At 37.3% G+C, this 18225-nt stretch overlaps 1 long non-coding RNA gene and 2 pseudogenes across 2 annotated transcripts in view; 2 read left to right on the plus strand and 1 right to left on the minus strand.

Moving 5' to 3' along the window:
• Positions 1-2377, minus strand: part of LOC107500739 — an 84951-nt gene extending 82574 nt beyond the window's left edge. For both annotated transcript variants that reach the window (XR_001594584.2, XR_001594585.2), the window contains exon 1: positions 2287-2377. This is a non-coding gene — a long non-coding RNA (uncharacterized LOC107500739). The remainder of the gene's footprint in view (positions 1-2286) is intronic.
• Positions 2378-12239: 9862 nt separating this feature from the next.
• Positions 12240-12865, plus strand: LOC107500713 (annotated as a pseudogene).
• A 2104-nt stretch (positions 12866-14969) lies between these two features.
• Positions 14970-15403, plus strand: LOC107500712 (annotated as a pseudogene).
• The last annotated feature ends 2822 nt before the right edge of the window (positions 15404-18225 follow it).

Here is an 18225-nt window from a genome sequence, read left to right on the forward strand (position 1 = left end):
TAGAAGCAATGACACCCAGTAACACTGAGCACACCTAGTACCCAGAACTTGGTTTCTAATACCATTCACCAATAAAAGGAACTAGAGTTTCTTAGAGAAATGGATGATTCTATGACCAGGACAGGGAATATACAAGATAAGTCTGTAGCATTTTGTAGTATCAGGAAATAAGAAAATGCTCAAAAAAACCACAAAACAAACAAATGAAAACTCTACATTGACTGGAATATTCAAAGGAGTCAAACAAAAGAGCTCCTAACAGCAAAAGCTGGAACAATTTGAGCTATAGAATAAATAAATAAGCCTTATTTATACAAATAAATATTTACAAATAAATGATTCAATAAGCAAATTAAAAAGAAAAGACCAGTCTCGGTGCAGAAGAATTCCAAATAATTTATGTGGTGACTCCACCCACAAGGAGGTGAAGCATAACTTTCCATTACCAAAGTGTTTACTGCACATAATAACTAAACGCCAAAGACTACATCATGGGAAATGGGGAAAAAGCAACTTTTCAGTGGAGAATCTGACAAACACTACTACAGCCAGGTGGTCCAAGTCAACATCAACAGTGATGTCATGTTAATAATATGTACTCTTGGTAAGATGGGATGAAAGAAGCACTCTTCCTCTGTGGTCTACCAATAAACCCATAACTCCATGCTAAACTAATTATGAGAGAAACATCAGGGAAAAAAAACAATTGAGGAGTAGTCTACAAAATACCTGACTAGAACTCCTCAAGACCATTGAGGTCCTCAAAGGAAAAGAAGGTCCAAGGAACTGCCAGAGTGGAGAGGAGCTTAAGGAGACATAATGGCTAAATGGAATGTGGTGTCTTGGATGGGACCCTGGAGCTGGAGAGGACATTAGGTTAAAACTAAGGAAATCTCTATAAAGTGTGAACTTTAGTTAATAATAATGTATTCATTATTCGTAACAAATAATTTATTCGTTTTAACAAATGTGCCGTAAGATGTCAATAATAAGGGAAACTGGATGCAGAGTATGTGGGAACTCTCTGTACTGTTTTCACAATTTGTCTGTACATCTAAAACTGTCCAAAAAATTTATTTAAAAAAATTCAAGCAATATTAGACAATACCAAAAAGGTGAAATACCATCTCTATTATCCAGAATAAAAAAAAGGAGACTTGAAGACAAGTTGTCAGTCACAACAGAATGTATCCTACTTTCAATACCTCCACCTTTCTTTTAAAGTGAGGAAATGGAAAGAATATTCAAATTGTTGTTGAGAATTACTAGTAAACAGCACCAAAACAAATTTTTTCTAAGTCAAGAGATAATAGCGGATGTGGTTAGTTTACTGAAGTAACTAATATATCTTTTTTTTTTTCAGAAATTTCAATACTAGCCCAACACAAAACAAAATAAATCATCAGAGGCAAAAGGCTTTGTTAGCTATATTTTAAAATATTGATCCACTGTGCAAGCTCTGATGACATTATAGATATTGGGGATACAACCCTCAGAAGGCAGCCCAGAATCCAGGAGAGGGTATTCTTAATGAGCATAGGAGGCTCCAAAAGTGATATGAAAACATTTACTAATAAAAAAGTACAAACTGGAAGGAGCTTTCAGGGAGGATTTTAATTAGTAAAGATGAAAAGTCAGGAGAGACTCATTTTAAATCCCCATAAGCAATGTACGAAGGTTCCAATTTCTCCATATACTTGCATTTTATTGAACTTTCCTTACTGCCTACCCCAAAGAGAGGAGTCTCGCAAGAGAATAATTTATCTGAAAGTGGATAGGTTGTTTCAAAAATTCACCGTCAGTAAAAATGTTCTTCCTATTTTTACCAATTAATATAAAGGGGGAAATAAAAGAAAGTTTCACTATTCAGTGCTTCCCAGGATTTTACATGGCAGACTAAAACTTGCCTTTCTTTTCCACTTAGAGCAGTCTTACTAACATTTTTGGTAAATGTGAAATACTTATATTAAAAGCAGTTTCAAGATTTACTCAGTTTCAAAATACCAATTATTGCTTTACATTTGAGCTTAAGAGGTATATCAGCCCCAAGAAAAATGGACCTCAACTAGCAAAACAACAACAAACACCTGAGTATGGATAAGATGTAGTTAGTGAGAATTATAAGCATTGTGAAAAATAAAACTTTCTCTCACTGTTTCCTACAAACACATATTCACTCACTCAGAGTGACAACAGTTTTTCAATAGCAAACACCCAAAGCCCTACATAGCTAAGAAATACCTCACTGAGGCAAACTAAAGTCCGGCCTAAAAGGAAACAACTGACCTTCAAGATCCTGGACATCTACCCTGTGGACAGTGGTGGTGGTCATGCCTCAGCAAGTGTTGAGTGCACGCAACTGAGACAGGCCAGAAAATCAGTGTCCCTGGAACAGGTACAACAGGTTTCCATGGGAACTACATTGAACCAAGACACACCGAGTGAGTCACATTTCCTGGGTTCCTTTAGTTCTATATTTTTAATTGTTTACGTTTCCTAACATTTTAAGGAGTTAACCAGTTTGCCAGGCACTAAGGAGTGGTGATAGAAGAAATCAGGCCCCTGGGGGCTGCAGGCATGGAGCCTGGGTCAGATGACCAAGAGATTTTTAAAAATCTGAGGATTTCTCACCACGATGTCAAGTGTATTCTGCAGTAAAACCAGGTCGAGAAGTAAACTTCAGAAGAACTGAGCAAAATGGTATTTCAGGCTTTGAAGCAAAGTTTTAAGTTATTAATATTAGTGTAGACAATATTCCAAATCTGGAATCATCTTGGCGAAGGAAACCAAAGGGCATTTTCTTTTGGGGCGTTCTAAATTTGTTTGGAATCAAGGCGAATTGAGTGTCCTCTGGCCAGCCTCTTCCGCTGTCTCCCAGCCCTCAGTCCTAATCCCTCATTGTTAAACTTCATTAGCAGGATTTAAGAAGTCTGCCACCCTGGGAGTGAGAGGGTCTGCCATACTGGGAGGAGACTGCTCTTTGCAGTTGCTTATACAAAATAAGACCTCCATAAATGTTTGTTCTAAAAATCTGATGTATAATATCTGTCTCCTAAAGGGCCTCTTATCCTGCTTTCATCACTGGTACGTAGGTATGAAAATGAAGTAGCTTCTCCTTGGAGGTGGAGGGTTCCTCTAGATAGTTCAAGGCTGGGTGATAGATAATGCAATAACAAAAAATTAATTAAAATTCAAAAAAAATCTTAACTTGGAACCGGAAATTTGCATCTGATTGGGCCCTCCCTAGGAGCACCTGGCTGGTATTGGGGATGCTTGTCAAATTGGGGGTGAGGAATGAGAGAAGAAACTCAGAGCTCGCACATTCCCAGAGCCTCAGGCTGACTCTTGAAACCTTCCAAACCCTCTCTTTTCATCTCATACTTTATCAATTTAGCACACTTCAGGTTCGGCTGCTGAGTGAGTGAAAATAAACAAGGGATTAAAAATCATGGATAACTAGGAGAGCAAGGAGAATCAGTGTTGCTTAAAAGCAGAGCGTTCAGGCTGCGCATCACTATTACAGCCAGACCTGAGCTCCGCAAATGCAGTCGCTGTTGTCCAAATCGTGAAGCTAAACAAACGATTGAAACTGAGCAAAAGAAAATTATCTAAAATAATGGAAACTTTTGTAAACCTCAGAGATTGCCCTTGGAGAGAGGTGCTGGAGTGGTCGAGAGGAAATTGAAGACTGGATGGTATAAGTCCAGCTCTGCAGCTTTTGGCCTGTGACATGTCACTTTGTCACTCTATGCTACAGCTCTACATCTATAAAATGAGAAGAGTAATTGTTCCTGCCCTGAAGTTTGCTGGGAAGATTGAGTTAATACATACTAAGCACTTAGAAGCATGCTTGACAGTACATGTGTTTGGTGTTTCCTGTTTCTTTGTAGCTTTTGATGACCTAAGCAACCAATCTATGACAAGTACACACCTTATGCATGCATGCATCTATGACAGCCCAAGACTCAGATAATGTACACCTGGAACTAGAAACTTGCATCTAGTGAATCAGAATAAAATGTCTATCCTTCTTCAATTCTCTGTTCCAAAATACAGATGGATTATACATGGTTTACTTACGAAGTTTTGTATTTGACTTTACCTTTTAATTCTTTTTTTAAAAAACGAAACTTGGAGACCTAAAAAATCTTTTTATTTTTACATCTTAGTGATGGTAAATGGCAGATCAGATTGGTTTTGAAAATGCAGAAGAAAAATTTTAACAATTACAGTAAATCATGGAGGGAAAATGTGTTGATAAAATTTACTTACATAGTTGAAATTAAAACAGAACATTGAGGTAGGGGGAATTCATTTTAGATAAAATTCTGGGGTCTCTAGATTCTTATGGTGTTTTCTTTTTAGGTAAAGCATTTAATTAATGTTACCCAAAGACAAATAGAATCTAGTTTAAAATATGTGTATACACACATACACACACACATAAAATATGTACACACACACACACACACACATATATTTCAACTAGAACATAGGAGACAAGTTCTAGTTCTGGCTTCATCAGTAATTTGATATCTTAGACAAGTTGTCTGCTGTTCTGTGCCTCAATTTCTACATCTATCAAATGGGGATAAAATACATATGGCAAAGTAATTCTGAGAATTAAAAAATTATTAAAAATTAAAGCTTTAAGTGACCTTCAGATGTGTTATTACTCTTTATTTATAAAAGAAATTCAGTCATTCTTTTTAAAGCTATTTGTATAGATAAATAATGTTTTTATAAAAATTTAAGCAAAAGAAAACTTTCGAAATGAAATGTGACTATTCTACCCTCCCTTTTGCTCACCAGCAATAACTTTTAATAGTATTCTGCCACCCTGAAATCTCTTTAAAATATATATATCAAATCTACCACCAAGCTTATAAAATTAATAATCCAACATATCACATAATCATTTCAGCCCATTTCTATCTACTGTCCTGCTTGAACAAAGAAATGATTAGAAACCTTACATTATTGGAGAATAAAAATGTTTTCCTAAGAGTATGAGGCACAGTTGCTATCTTAATTTCTAGGCAGTGGCTTGAAAAAAAGATAGCAACTTTCGTGTGAGCCATGCTGCCCTCATGTTCCTTGGGGGCACCTGGCATGCTCACTTCACAGTAACAATAGCAGGTCATGGCCACGCTGCTGTCTCAAAATCTTGGCCCCCCTTCCTCGCAGACTGCTTCCCATCCTTTACTGGAAATCGGCTGACTCCCTCTACATAACAGCTACGAATGTCCCCAGCTCATTAGCTCACTTGCAATGCAACAAGCCATCATTCATTGCAATGACACTGACACATTGTATGAATTAGACTCAGTTCTTGGACATCAGACTGGCTCAAGAGGAATAGAACTCTCCTGCAAATGGGATCTGTGGGAAGTCATTGTCACTGTACACTTTGCTGGGAGGGTTGGTTGAGTGGTAATTTTTATTGTGAGCTTTTATTCTTTGGTGGGGGCTATTCATTTTGAGGAAAACAACATAAAATGAGCACTGGTTTGAAGTTACACTGAATTATATTTGAGTCTAAACTTGTAACACACACATACACACATACGAAAGTAAAAACAGAAATCAAGCATTATATAAATTTATACGACATAAATTTTTTAAAAAAGAAATAAAGCATTACAGATCCCCGTTCATCCACCTTCATTCTGCTCCCTTTTCCCCTTCCCCAGAGGTGACTTCTAACTGTGTATCTTCCCCATCCATGTTTTCATAATTTAGCTGTTGTTTCTATCCATAAATAACATGAAGTATTATTTGGTGAATTTACATGTATCATACTATAAATACCAAATGAAATCTGTTCTTCATAGTTGTTTGAATGATTAGAGAAAATATAGGTAGAGCATCTTGTACAATAAACATTCCATATATTATAATAAATATGATTGTCTGCAAAACATGCACTTGAAACTAAATAAAATTAAAATGCTTATTTCACCAGAACAAGGGCCAAAGACTGCTCTGGCCTCGCCAGCCTCTGAGCTATTTCTCATGTGCTCCTGGCCTTCGGACCTGCTGTTCCCGCTGCCCAAAGAAATCTGTTCACCCCTCTGTTCATAAGCCTCCACCTCTTATTTCATTTTAATGTCTGCTCAAATAGCAACCCTATCAGTCTCTAACTCTTCACCATGCTTTTGTTTTTATAGCAGTCGTCACTGCCCATCTATCTGTTTCCTGTCTGTTTTCCTCATTGGAATGTTGGCTCCATCGATCACACCTTTGGTTTGTTCATTGCTAGACCCCCACCACCAAGAAAAGGGCCCATCACTTAGCAGCTACTCAGTAAATGAGCGTTGATTAACTTCATTGATTTAATAGCCCTAATCACTGTTAAAAGTCTTTTTTGTTCTACCATAATCAAACTTATGTGTTGTTGTATAATATATAAAATCATCCTCATCTTATGTCCCATACATAGTAAGGTGCTCAGCAAATGTATTTTTTATAATTTGGATTATTTTTTTCATATATTATTTATTTTAAATAATATATGAAAAAAAGCAAGACAAAATGTTATATGTATATTTGATTACAAGAATAGCAAAATGTGCTTTTGAAAAAAACCATAAGGAAGCCAAACAAAATAACAGGATTATAGATATCTGGGTGTTAGTTTTCTTTTCTCATAATGTGCTATTTATATTTATAATGTGCTATTATCTTTTGGCAGAGGGATGGGTAGGAAGCATACACTTTTATCTTTTCTTTCCCAGACACAACAAAAACTTTATGAAAAAAGGTAATCTCTCTTCACTATTAATAAAGATTACGAAACCAAATGAAAAAAGTAATGTTAAAGCTCTTGATTCAGATTAACAAAATGCTCTCAACAATGTGTTTCATGTAAATTTATTTTAATTTTTAAAATTTATGCTAGATATGTATGTGTATATATGTGTCTATATACATGTTATATATGTTATATATATAGTATTAGATTTTATTTGTATTTCTTTGATTACTAGCAAGTAGACACCTGTATAGTATGCTTCTTTGTGAATTTTATCTGTGTATGTGTATGTGTGTGTGTGTCTCATCTATCCATGCCCTTTATTAATTGTGCTTTTTTGGAGCTGAAAATGTTTACATAGTTGAATCCAGTAAGTTCATGCTCAGGAATTTCTTATAAGGGTGTGTTATTTATTACTTTTAAAGTAAGAAAAAATATATATCAAAAAATAAATTCACTGAGTTCTACAAAGTAACCAATAGATTCAAGAAGTAAGAGAAATACAGTCATAATTTAACCATTAAGTCTACCCTTAAAGAGAATTCAGTCTACTTAGACAGGAAAAGCAGAAAATACCAGAGACAAAATAAAAATATTCTATGACAGCATATAATCAAAAGTTAAACTGTTGGCCAGATCATATGTATTATAGGAGTTACGGTGACCAGGGATGAATGTGCGATGTTGCGGTGAAATAAAGCTCTTTGGAAGAGGGCGCTCTTGAGCTGGTTGGAGACACGAAAGAGTTCCGGTTAGGATTGCAATAGTGTATACTGGGGAGACCCGGACTGCAGCAAATGCGCTAACTAAAGCGCAGAGACTGGTGTGGAGTTGGGAAAACTCCTAGGTAGAATGAGGCCAAAACATTGAGAGTCTTTAAAGTCAGTCAGAGACTGTTCTATTTCCTGTGTTGGGCAATGACAAAGCCACTGAATATATATTTGTATATTTAAAAAAATTTAAATTACAAAAAAGGAGTAAAATAATACCTTAAAACTGAATAAAAATAAAAACACATGGCCCTAACTTTATATCAAATCGATCATATAACTGCACAGATAATCAGTTATTTAAAATAACTTTTGAATTACAGCACTCTGATTATGTGCTCTTAATGATTACATATTTTTGCAGGACAAAAAAATTGCAAAAAGTATTGATTTTAACCTAGTACATTTGTTGTTGGTAGAGGACTAAGTATTGTAATTCTGAAGGAGGAAGGAAAATGTGAGCCCAGAGCATTGGGCTGTGTCAGAAAGCAAAAAAAGAAAAAAAAAGTGCTCAAAGATGAAAAGGTTATTTCAACAGACAGAGGATCCAACTTAAAGGGGTTCTCACTGCACAAACGGGGGATTATTTGCACATCAAAAAAAGAGTGATCATGATGAGTTATGATACATTGAATTTCAGGGAAAAAATTAACGGATCATAGTGCTACTCCAAAGGAAAGGAAGAGGAGAGGGAAAGCTCTCTTTTACAGTAGAATTCCATTTAATCAATGTAGAAGGAATGATAGAATTAGTAAATCACCATTTTTACCTCCCGTTGTAATCATTGATTCAGGCAAGAATTATTAATGGACACAAAAACCACTGGGTAAAATGTTGTAGAGATATATGTTATTTATAAGGTCTAAAATTGGCACCTTACAGATTATGATAGGGGGGTTGTCAGTGACAACTTTAAGGGGAAAAACCTAGCCTTAGTAAAAGAGCTTGACATTATATGCCTGTCGATGTGATGCGCTTATGAAGAATTCTTGCCAGGAGTGTTTAAAGATGAATTTAAACATGAGAGAGTAAATCAAAACAAATCAAAAATCCAGAATGTGGGATATTCTAGAGGATGACTGGTCTAAACTTGTCAAGAAATTCAATGCAAAGAAAAATCAAGGCAGAGAGAACTGTTCTGATTAGAAGATACTTATCATGTGTGTATGACACATTATTTGAGATACATATTCAATGCAAATATAAATGATGTTCTCTCAGAATTAGAACAACCAATCCTAAAATTTATGTGGAAGCACAGGAGACCTCAAATAGTCAAAGACATTTTGAGAAAGAACAAAGCAGGAGGTATCACACTCCATCATATCAAACTATAATATAAAGCTACAATAATCAAAGCAGTACAGTTCTGGGGTGAAAACAGATATAGATCAATGGAATAGAATAGAGATCCCAGAAATAAATCTCTGCTTATATAGCCAATTAATCTATGACAAAGGAAGTAAGGACACACGATGAGGTAAGGCCAGTCTCTTCAACAGTTGATGTTGAGAAAACTGGACAGATAAATGCAAAAAATAAAATTGGACCACCTACTTACACCATACACAAAAATAAACTCAAAATTAACTTTAAAAAATGGAAGACCTGAAACCGTAAAACTACTAGAAAGAAACACAGGCAGTAACTCTTGGACACTGCTCTCAGCAATATCTTTTTGGATATGTATCCTAGGGCAAGGGAAACAAACAAACAAAATAACCAAACAGGACTACATCAAGCTAAAAATATTTTGTACAGCAAAGGAAAACATTAGCGAAACAAGAAGACGACCTACTGAATGGGGAAGGTAATTGCCAATGATACATCCAATTAGGAGTTAATATCTGAAATATATCAGGAACTCACATAATTTAACACCAAAAAAACAAACAATCCAATTGAAAAATAAGCAGAGGACCTGAATAGACATTTCCCAAAGAGGACATACAGATGGCCAATAAATACGTGAAAAGATGCTCAACGTCATTAATCATCAAGAAAATGCAAATGAAAACCACAATGTGACATCACTTGACACTTGTGAGAATGGCTATTAACAAAAAACTAACAAACAACAAGTGCTGAAGGAGGAAGTATGTAAAGAAAGGGGAACCTTTATACTTTATTGGCGGGATTGTAAATTAGTGCAATCACTACGGAAAACAGTATGGAGAGTCATCAAAAACTTAAAAATAGAACTACCTTATGATCCAGCAATTCTATTTCTCGGTATTTATCCAAAGAAAACAAAAACTCTAGTTTGAATAAGATACATGCACTGTATGTCCATGGCAGCATTGCTAGTGATAGTCAAGATATGAAAGTACACACATTTTCCTGATGGCATTCTCCTTCTCTAACATGAACCCGGTGCTGGGAGCATAACTCTCCATAAAACCTGCTACAAGGAGCCCACAGTCTATCGAGAGGTCCATAGTTTAAAGGGCTGTTTGTAATGCAACATGCTAAGCAATGCAATGAGATAAACAGAGGTGCTGGAAGAATATGTAAAAAAAAAAAAAAAGTTCTTACATTTAGGAGACAATTAATCTTTGCTGAGCATCACTAACCCCACTTATGGTGTGCTAACAGTTTAGTAATCCGTATACCTAGAATTACTTTGCATTGCTTAAGTCATGTGTACATAATGAACGTTAAATAATATACCACGCATGTATGTTTTAATTGAATTTAATAAAGATGCAAATACTTTGGCTGGCATATATTAAATTATTATCTGAAGGGGGAAAATGTCTCTTCTCAGGTTGCAGGTGGTCATAGAGGGCTCCAGAGAAAATGGTATGCTAAGCTCAGATTTGAAGGTTAGGTAGGTAGCACCCAGCCATTAGTCGTTGAAGAAGAAGGCTGAAGGAAGAGCATTCAAATGCTTGGCACTGCCTAAATATACATTGATTGATTTTCTCTAAATCCTTTTTCTGTGTTTTTAACAGTATTGATTTAAGCAGATGTTTTAAGTGCATGGTTACTTCCTAACCCTACAGTTGGTTTCTTGAGGATTTCTTCCAGAGCTTCTAGGCAGATTTCTACTTTTCCAGTTTGCAATGCTACCTAAATTGAATGTTCCAGCCCTTGCCTAACCCAGCAGGAATAGAGCACCCGGGGGGCCCAGAGAAGGCTACGTGCTCCCAATGGCTCCTCTTCCCTCTCCTCCATGCCTGCTTCATGAAAGGCAGCAGAATTTTTCTACCTACCTTCCTCTTCCTGTTCCCCACAACCTTCGAAAGCTCCATACTGTGACCGCAGATGATCTCTGTTCCTGGGTCAGCTAAGCCCCGGCTCCTGATAGAACCAGCTTCCAGTGGAACTGTGTAAAGAAGTCTCAGAACCCCATACCAGGGTCTTATTACTCACATTTGTTTTATTAACAAATATCTTGAAATAAAATGTGTTGCATTGTCCTTTATACACAGTGCTAACTATGTACCACATGCTGTTTTAAGCACTTTGTAGTAGTAGCTGATTTAATCTTCGTGGAAATTCTCTAAAGAAGATGCTATTCCTATACTCTTCTCCTTTTCACAGGGGAGGAAACAAAGTCACAGAGCTGGATCTAAACTCTGAAACATCAGGCTGTACTGCCTCTTGCTTTCGCCTACAAAGATAAAAATTCCTTTTTTTTTTGTTATTCCTAAAAATAGCATTTATACACATTCATCTCTTCTCTTTTCTAAAACCTTGCCAAAATGACAGTAAAGGGATGAAAAAGGTATTTACCCAGAATTATAAAAAGAGGAGACAGCAGCAGTCAACAAATCTCAGCAAATCATGAAGACAGGAAGTAGAAGGAGGTGTGGTGACTGACTTCGTTGAGAAGCAGGTCAGTTCATCTGGGGAACTTCTCATAGAGGAAAAAAGGAAATGCTATTCAAAACAAAACTGTGTGAAACTCTGGACACAGAAGACCTAGACACTAGTAGGTAGGGTCTTCCCATAGCAGGTAGCTCTTTCCCATCCTCCCCTCTAAGACCAGGGCCAGGAGAGAGCATGAGTGTGGGCCTACATGCAGTGCTTAGTGGAGACCCACATGTAGGCCTTTAGGGCCTAGCCTCTGCCCTACTCACAAATACAAGGAGCCATGCTTATGACATTTCTTTCCACCCCCCATGGAGATTAGGGAATTATCTTTCTCAATGAAAGTCCCAGAAAAAATATATCCAGATAGTGACATTTGGGAGTACCTCAAAGAAATGAAATAAAATGATTGTCCCCTATTTCTTTATGGTGAAGTTCATTAGATTGCAAGCCCCTATGGTACAGCAGGGTTTCCCATCAGGTTTTAACTGCCTCACTCCTAGAAATGAAGGGACAGCTGAAGATCACTATACATTTGAAGAAATTTTCTTGTGTGAAAAAGGCTATCAGTTAGTGTTCCAAAAGGAAAGAGATGGCACACTACAATTTGGAAATGCGAGGATAATTTAATGGAGGGACAGTTGACAATAATAAGCAGTGCCCAGGGGGAGTCAGTAGGAAGGAGAAGTTGCCAAAATCTGACAATCCAGCTATGTGGAGAGGCCATTCACCTAGAAATGTGGACATTGGAGGAAGGATTTAATCTTACCTAGCTGTCAGGAGGAGCCTGAGGGAACCAGTGCCCCAAACTAACTCTCCTCTGTCCCACTCCCCCTCGGCCAAGACCAAACAGAAGCTAGTAGGCAAAGGAACCTGTCTCCATAGCAAAAAGCAAAGGGATGGCTCTTTCCAGCCCTCGCAGAGCCGTGGGCATTTCTCACAACGGGCACACGTGCCGCGAAACTGGGGACAAGAGAAAGCCCCACCACAAGAAGTGAAAATGTGAGTTGGGATGCCCCGCTGCCAACACTAAGATTAGTCCCCACCACATACACACAATCCAAGTCTAGGGAGGCAACAAGAAGTACTTCACCTTGAGGCTGGACATGGGGAACTTCTCCTGGGGCTCAGAGTGTTGTACGTGTAAAATGAGGATTGTTGATGTTGTCTACAATGCATTCAACAATGAACTGATGTGCACCAAGACCCTAGTAAAGAATTGTGTCCTCCTCATTGACAGCACACTGCACCCACAGCGGTACAAATCCTTGGACCTCAAGAAGGGGCCATGCTGACTACTGAGGAGGAAGAGATTTTAAACGAAAAACAATCAAAGAAAATTCAGAAGAAATATGATGAAAGGAAAAAGAATCAGCAGTTATCTGAGTAGCAGTTACAGCAAGGCAAGATTCTTGCATGTATTGCTTCAAGACCAGGCCAATGAGGCAGAGTAAATGGCTATGTGCTAGAGGGCAAGGAGCTAATGTTCTATCTGAGGAAAATCAAGGCCTGGAAAGGCATGTAAATCCTCCTCCTCCTGTCTTAACTCCTGGAATAAGGTGTTTATTGTGGGTGGGGGGCGGGGGAGGGCGGAAGCAGAGGGATGAGGCTGTATGACCTTCGATGTCGATTGATAGGCCAATGGAGGGTATCCATCACCAAGATCAAAACAAACAGAAAAATGAGAAGAGAACGAGAAGAAGCAAAGCTAACACAGAGAATAGAAGAAACCATAATTAATATTCTGAGAGAAAGATTATTCATATGTATGGATAATATGAAAAGGACTAAAGAAGAAAGAGACCGTGGATAGCATGACTATCAGAGTTAAAATTGTAAAAGTTCAATGAAATGTCAGAAGTTAAAATTAAATAGATATCCAGAAAGTAGAATAAGAATGTAAATAGGTAGAAAATAAAAAATAAATAAGATAATCATTGAATCAATCCAGAAATTATAACATCTGATAAGTAACATTCCAGAATTAAAAAAATAAAAAAAGGAGAGAGTAATCATAAAAAATAATCCCAGAATAATTTCCCTAATAAGTTAGTAGCTTGAAAAGGCTGACCACAATTATTTTTTAATTTATGCAAAGGCATATTATTGAAAGTTTTACTTTCTGTTTGTAAAGGGAAGACAGGGTCATAAAATGGGTGGCAAACCAAAAAGAAAAAAAGGGAATCCAAATGTCATCAGATTTCTTAACAGCCAAGCTGGACATTATGGGACTTGAAAATCCCAACAGAATTCTATGTCTAGTTAATCAAGCATAAGGATAGAATAAAAACATTCTCAGGCATGCAAAGAACCAAAAAACACGGCTCCTAGAAGACCTAGATGGCCTTGGATATGGCGGTGACTTTTTAGAAACAACACCAAAGGCACTGTCCATGAAAGAAATAATGGATGAGCTGGACTTCATTAAAATGACAAATTTCTACTATGTGAAAGACAAAGCCAAGAGAATAGAGAGACAACTCAGACAGAGAGAAAATATTTGCAAAAGACACATTTGATAGAGGACTATTACCCAGAATATACGAGGAACTCTTATAACTCAACAATAAGATAACAACTTAATTAAAAAATAGGTCAAAGACCTTAACAGGCACCTCAACAAAGAAAATGGCAGATAAGCATATGAAAAGATGCTCCACATCACATGCCATCGGAGAAATGCAAATTAAAACAATAGTGAGATACATGACACATCTATTAGAATCACTAAAACCAGAACACTGACAGCACCAGATGCTGGCAGGAAGGTGGGGCACCGGGAACTCTCATTCATGGCTGATGGAAATGCAAAATGGTGCAGCCGCTTCGTAAAACAGTTTGGTGATTTGTACAAAACTAAACATACTTTTACCATATGTTCTAGCAATCGCACTCCTTGGTATTTACCTAAATGAGTTTCACCTTATGTTCACACAAGAATCTGCACATGAATGTTTATAGCCCCTTTATTAATAGTTGCCAAACCTTGGAAGCAACTAGATGTCCTTCGGCAGGTGAGTGAATAAATAAACAATGGTACATTCATAAGATGAAATATTATTCAGCTCTAAAAAAGAAATGAGCTATCAAGCCATGAAAAGATGTGGAGAAAACTTAAATGTAAACTATTAAGTGAAAGAAGCCAATTTGAAAAGGCTACGTACTATATGATTCTAACTAATAACATTTTGGAAAAGGCAAAACCGTGGAGACAGTAAAGAGATCATTGGTTTTCAGGGGCTTGAGGGTGAGTGAGGAAGGATGAACAGGTGGAACACAGAGGACATTTAGGACAGTGAAATGCTCTGTATGCTATAATAATGGATACACGTCATTATGCGTTTATCCAAACCCATAGAATATACACCAAGAATGAACCCTAATGTAAAATATGGGTTTTGAGTGATTATGATGTGTCAATGCAGGTTCATCATCTCCAATAAAGGTACCACTAATAGGAGATATGCATATTGAGGGAAGCAGTGGACATGTGGGGACAGGATATATGGGAAATCTCAATACTTTCCCCTCAATTTTGCTGTTAACCTGAAACTGCTCTAAAAAAATTTTTTTTAAAAAAGAGTTCTCAGCTGTTTTTCTCACTGGCTATTTGTGGCTTAGCCGCCATCATGAACGACATAGTAACTATCCGAACCAAGGAGTTCATGACCAATAGAGTACTTCAGCGGAAAGAAATGGTCATCAACATCCTTCACCCTAGGAAGGCAGCAGTACCTAAAGCAGAAATTCGAGGAAAAGTAGCCAGAATGTACACAACCACACGAGAAATCATCTTTGTATTTGGATTTAGAACCCATTTTGGTGGTGGCAAGACAACTGGCTTTGGCATGAACAAATGAACCCAAACATAGAAAATGAACCCAAACAAAAAAAATGAACCCAAACGTAGACTTGTGAGACATGGCTTGTATGCTAAGAAAAAGACCTGAAGAAAACAGTGAAAGGAATGCAAGAACAGATGAAGAAAGTCAGGGGCACTGCAAAGGCCAGTGCTGGTGCTGGCAAAAAGGAGCAAATTGTTCAGTGGCTTTGTCTATGGTGATTGTGCAGATTTTTTTAGTGAAAGGATTAATAAACAAAGAACTTTTGTGTGGGGAAAACAGAAACCATTCTCGATCTACTTCTTCTTAGGGTGCTACTGGAGGGTATGCTTGAGTAAAACAAGAGAATGAACCAAGAAAAAGAAACATGGGATCCTACTCTAACAGAAACATAGGTACAAAATGGATCCATCAAGAAATAACAACATAGAAGCATGTTATTTAGAAATTTGGAGGTTTCTCAGGGGAAAAATAGCTGGAAGAGTTGAGAGAGATTTTCCCTCTGGTGTGGAACAGGGAGTGGTTAAAGGTAGAGGACCACCATCTTTGAATATAAACTTATGAGCTATATAACCATTTTAAATCTATGTAGACTATTACTTCCATAATAATTAAAGTCAATAACTGACTTTTTGTTTATCACCTTGTCTCATTTCTTCTTCATTACTCCATCCAAAAAGCCTCAAAAATCTTTCTCATCACTTTCAGTTGTTTAATATCCATTTATTGGTTCACTAAACTATTCCTAAATGTTTTCTATATGCCATGTGCTGCAACACACACACACACACACACGCACACACACACACACGTGTTAGAAAATTCCCACCCATGAAGAATTTCTCAGATTATTAAGGAGGTGAGAAATAAATGATTAAATTATGATCAAAGAGACAGAGGTGTTAGATGGTATAAATTATAACTGTAGCAAGAGATAAGAAATGAAAGAAATTTGTGAACCGTTGCAATTAAGAAAAGCTTCAGGATAAAATGGGATCTGCAGTGAGCATTAGTGTATGGTTAGATTTGGGGTGGGGTGGAGAAAAGCAGTGAGTATTCAAGGCTAGGATGATAGCCAAGCAAAAACAAAATCAGGAATGACTTAAAGAATTGTGAGCAGATTCTGATTCCTCTAGGGGAAAAGCAAGAAATGGGTTTAGAAAGACGAACCGGAACTAGACTGAGAAGAGTCAATGAACACCAGATTTCTCTCAGTGGGTGACAAGAAGACTCTAAAGGATGTTGATCCTAGTGAAATAACAGCAGTGTTTAGGTCAGCAATGCTCAAAATGGTGAGAGTAAGCAGAGAGACCTGAGGCAGGCTCTTTGAAATTACTGAAGCATAAAGTTCTAAGAGTCTGGACCAGTTACCACAAGGGAAAAGCCCTTTCATGTATTTATTCTCACAACAATTCGTTCATTGTGCTCCGCATGTGTCGGGCACTGCACCGGCTGTTGGGGAAGCAATAATGCTCAGCCAAGGAATCCACAGTTGACTGTGCAAAAGACAACAAAACAACCATGGGAGATCTGGGTGGACTTTTTCTGACTGAATTCATTTATTGAATCCCTGACCTTAGAAGAGAGCCAACACATGTTAGGCTTCTGTGGACATTTGTTCATAAAGTTTAAAATAACACAGACAGGATAACAGGACTAACACAGCAAGACTAAGCACATTGCCTGCTAGAAAAGCACTCAGAAGGGCATCTCGTTCAATCTTAGGGATGCAAGAAAACTTCCCAGAGTAGGCAGCTTAAACTCACTTGAAAGGACAAATACTGCAGTTTTTCAATTCTAATATGCATACATTTTCACTTTTTGACATATCTAAAATTGGGATATATCCCACAATCCAGGGCAGGTCATAGTTTGTGAAATTATTTCTTTGTCAGTGGCATATAAAATCTAGGTGCACCCTGAAATCTATTGCATCCCAGGCTTGTTGAAACGTGATACCCAAACCAGTGTCTCCTTTTTGCAAAAATCTGCACAGCCATTATAGTCACCAAATCTTATAGATTCCATCTCTGTAAGTACACCTGCATGACCTGCTCTTTATTATCTCTGCTGCCAGAGATAATATATATATTTTTTATTTCTGGCTCTCTATTCTATTCCATTAGGTCATTATCTGTCTTTATGCGAGTGTCACACTATTTTTATTACTCTGGCTTTGTAATAAGTTTTGAAATCAAAAAGTATGAGTCCTCCAACTTTGTTCCTTTTCAAAAAATTTTTGGATATTCAGGGTTCCCTTAATTCCATATGAATCTGAGGAATTTTTTTCTATTTCTGCAAAAAAAAAAATGCTGCCAGGATTTTGATAAGTACCCCTATTTTTCCATATGTTGCATATATGGTTCCTGTGAGATATCTGAGTTAAGCTTATGACTCATAAGGCACTGAGGATAGAACCTGTCATCTTACATAGCATTCCTGTATTCCCAAGAAGCTTCCAATAATCACTGCTTTCCGAAGTGTCAATGGGAGAAATAAAACCTAAGGTAAAAGGAGCTTCTGTACTGTTGCCTTTTTTTTTTCTTCTCTATTCATCCATAGAGTCTACACCCCGTATTTTAAAAATATCAATTGGTTTGATTCCCTTCAAAGAGAAAAGATAAGATTTTCCTACATTTGGGGGAAATCATACTGTATCAGATAAAGAGAAGGCTGATGTTCCCCCATTCTTTCCCTCTGACCTAGGTGCTGCAGCCCAGGATCCATGTATCATTTGGAAAGGTAGCTAGCTTGTCAAGGTATTTCTCTAGTCTCGAACACCACATGCTCTTGCCCTGCCATTTTCGGACAGGATAACAAAGATACAGAGCTAACCAGTAGGGCGCTTTAGACCAGATACCTTCAGCTGGGATGCAGAATCCCAGGGTACACGTCACAGACTTGTTCACAGCAAATTCCAGGCAAGATATTTTTTCTACTGGATGTATTTCCAAATAGTTCTAGACAGTATACTAAGCACTATAAAAAAGTCATATGCCAGGGATTTACTTCTTTTCTTTGGAAACTGTATGCCTCTCTAGGA

The sequence above is a fragment of the Rousettus aegyptiacus genome, unplaced genomic scaffold (assembly GCF_014176215.1).
Source record: "Rousettus aegyptiacus isolate mRouAeg1 unplaced genomic scaffold, mRouAeg1.p scaffold_m13_p_15, whole genome shotgun sequence".
Classification (NCBI taxonomy): Eukaryota; Metazoa; Chordata; class Mammalia; order Chiroptera; family Pteropodidae; genus Rousettus; species Rousettus aegyptiacus.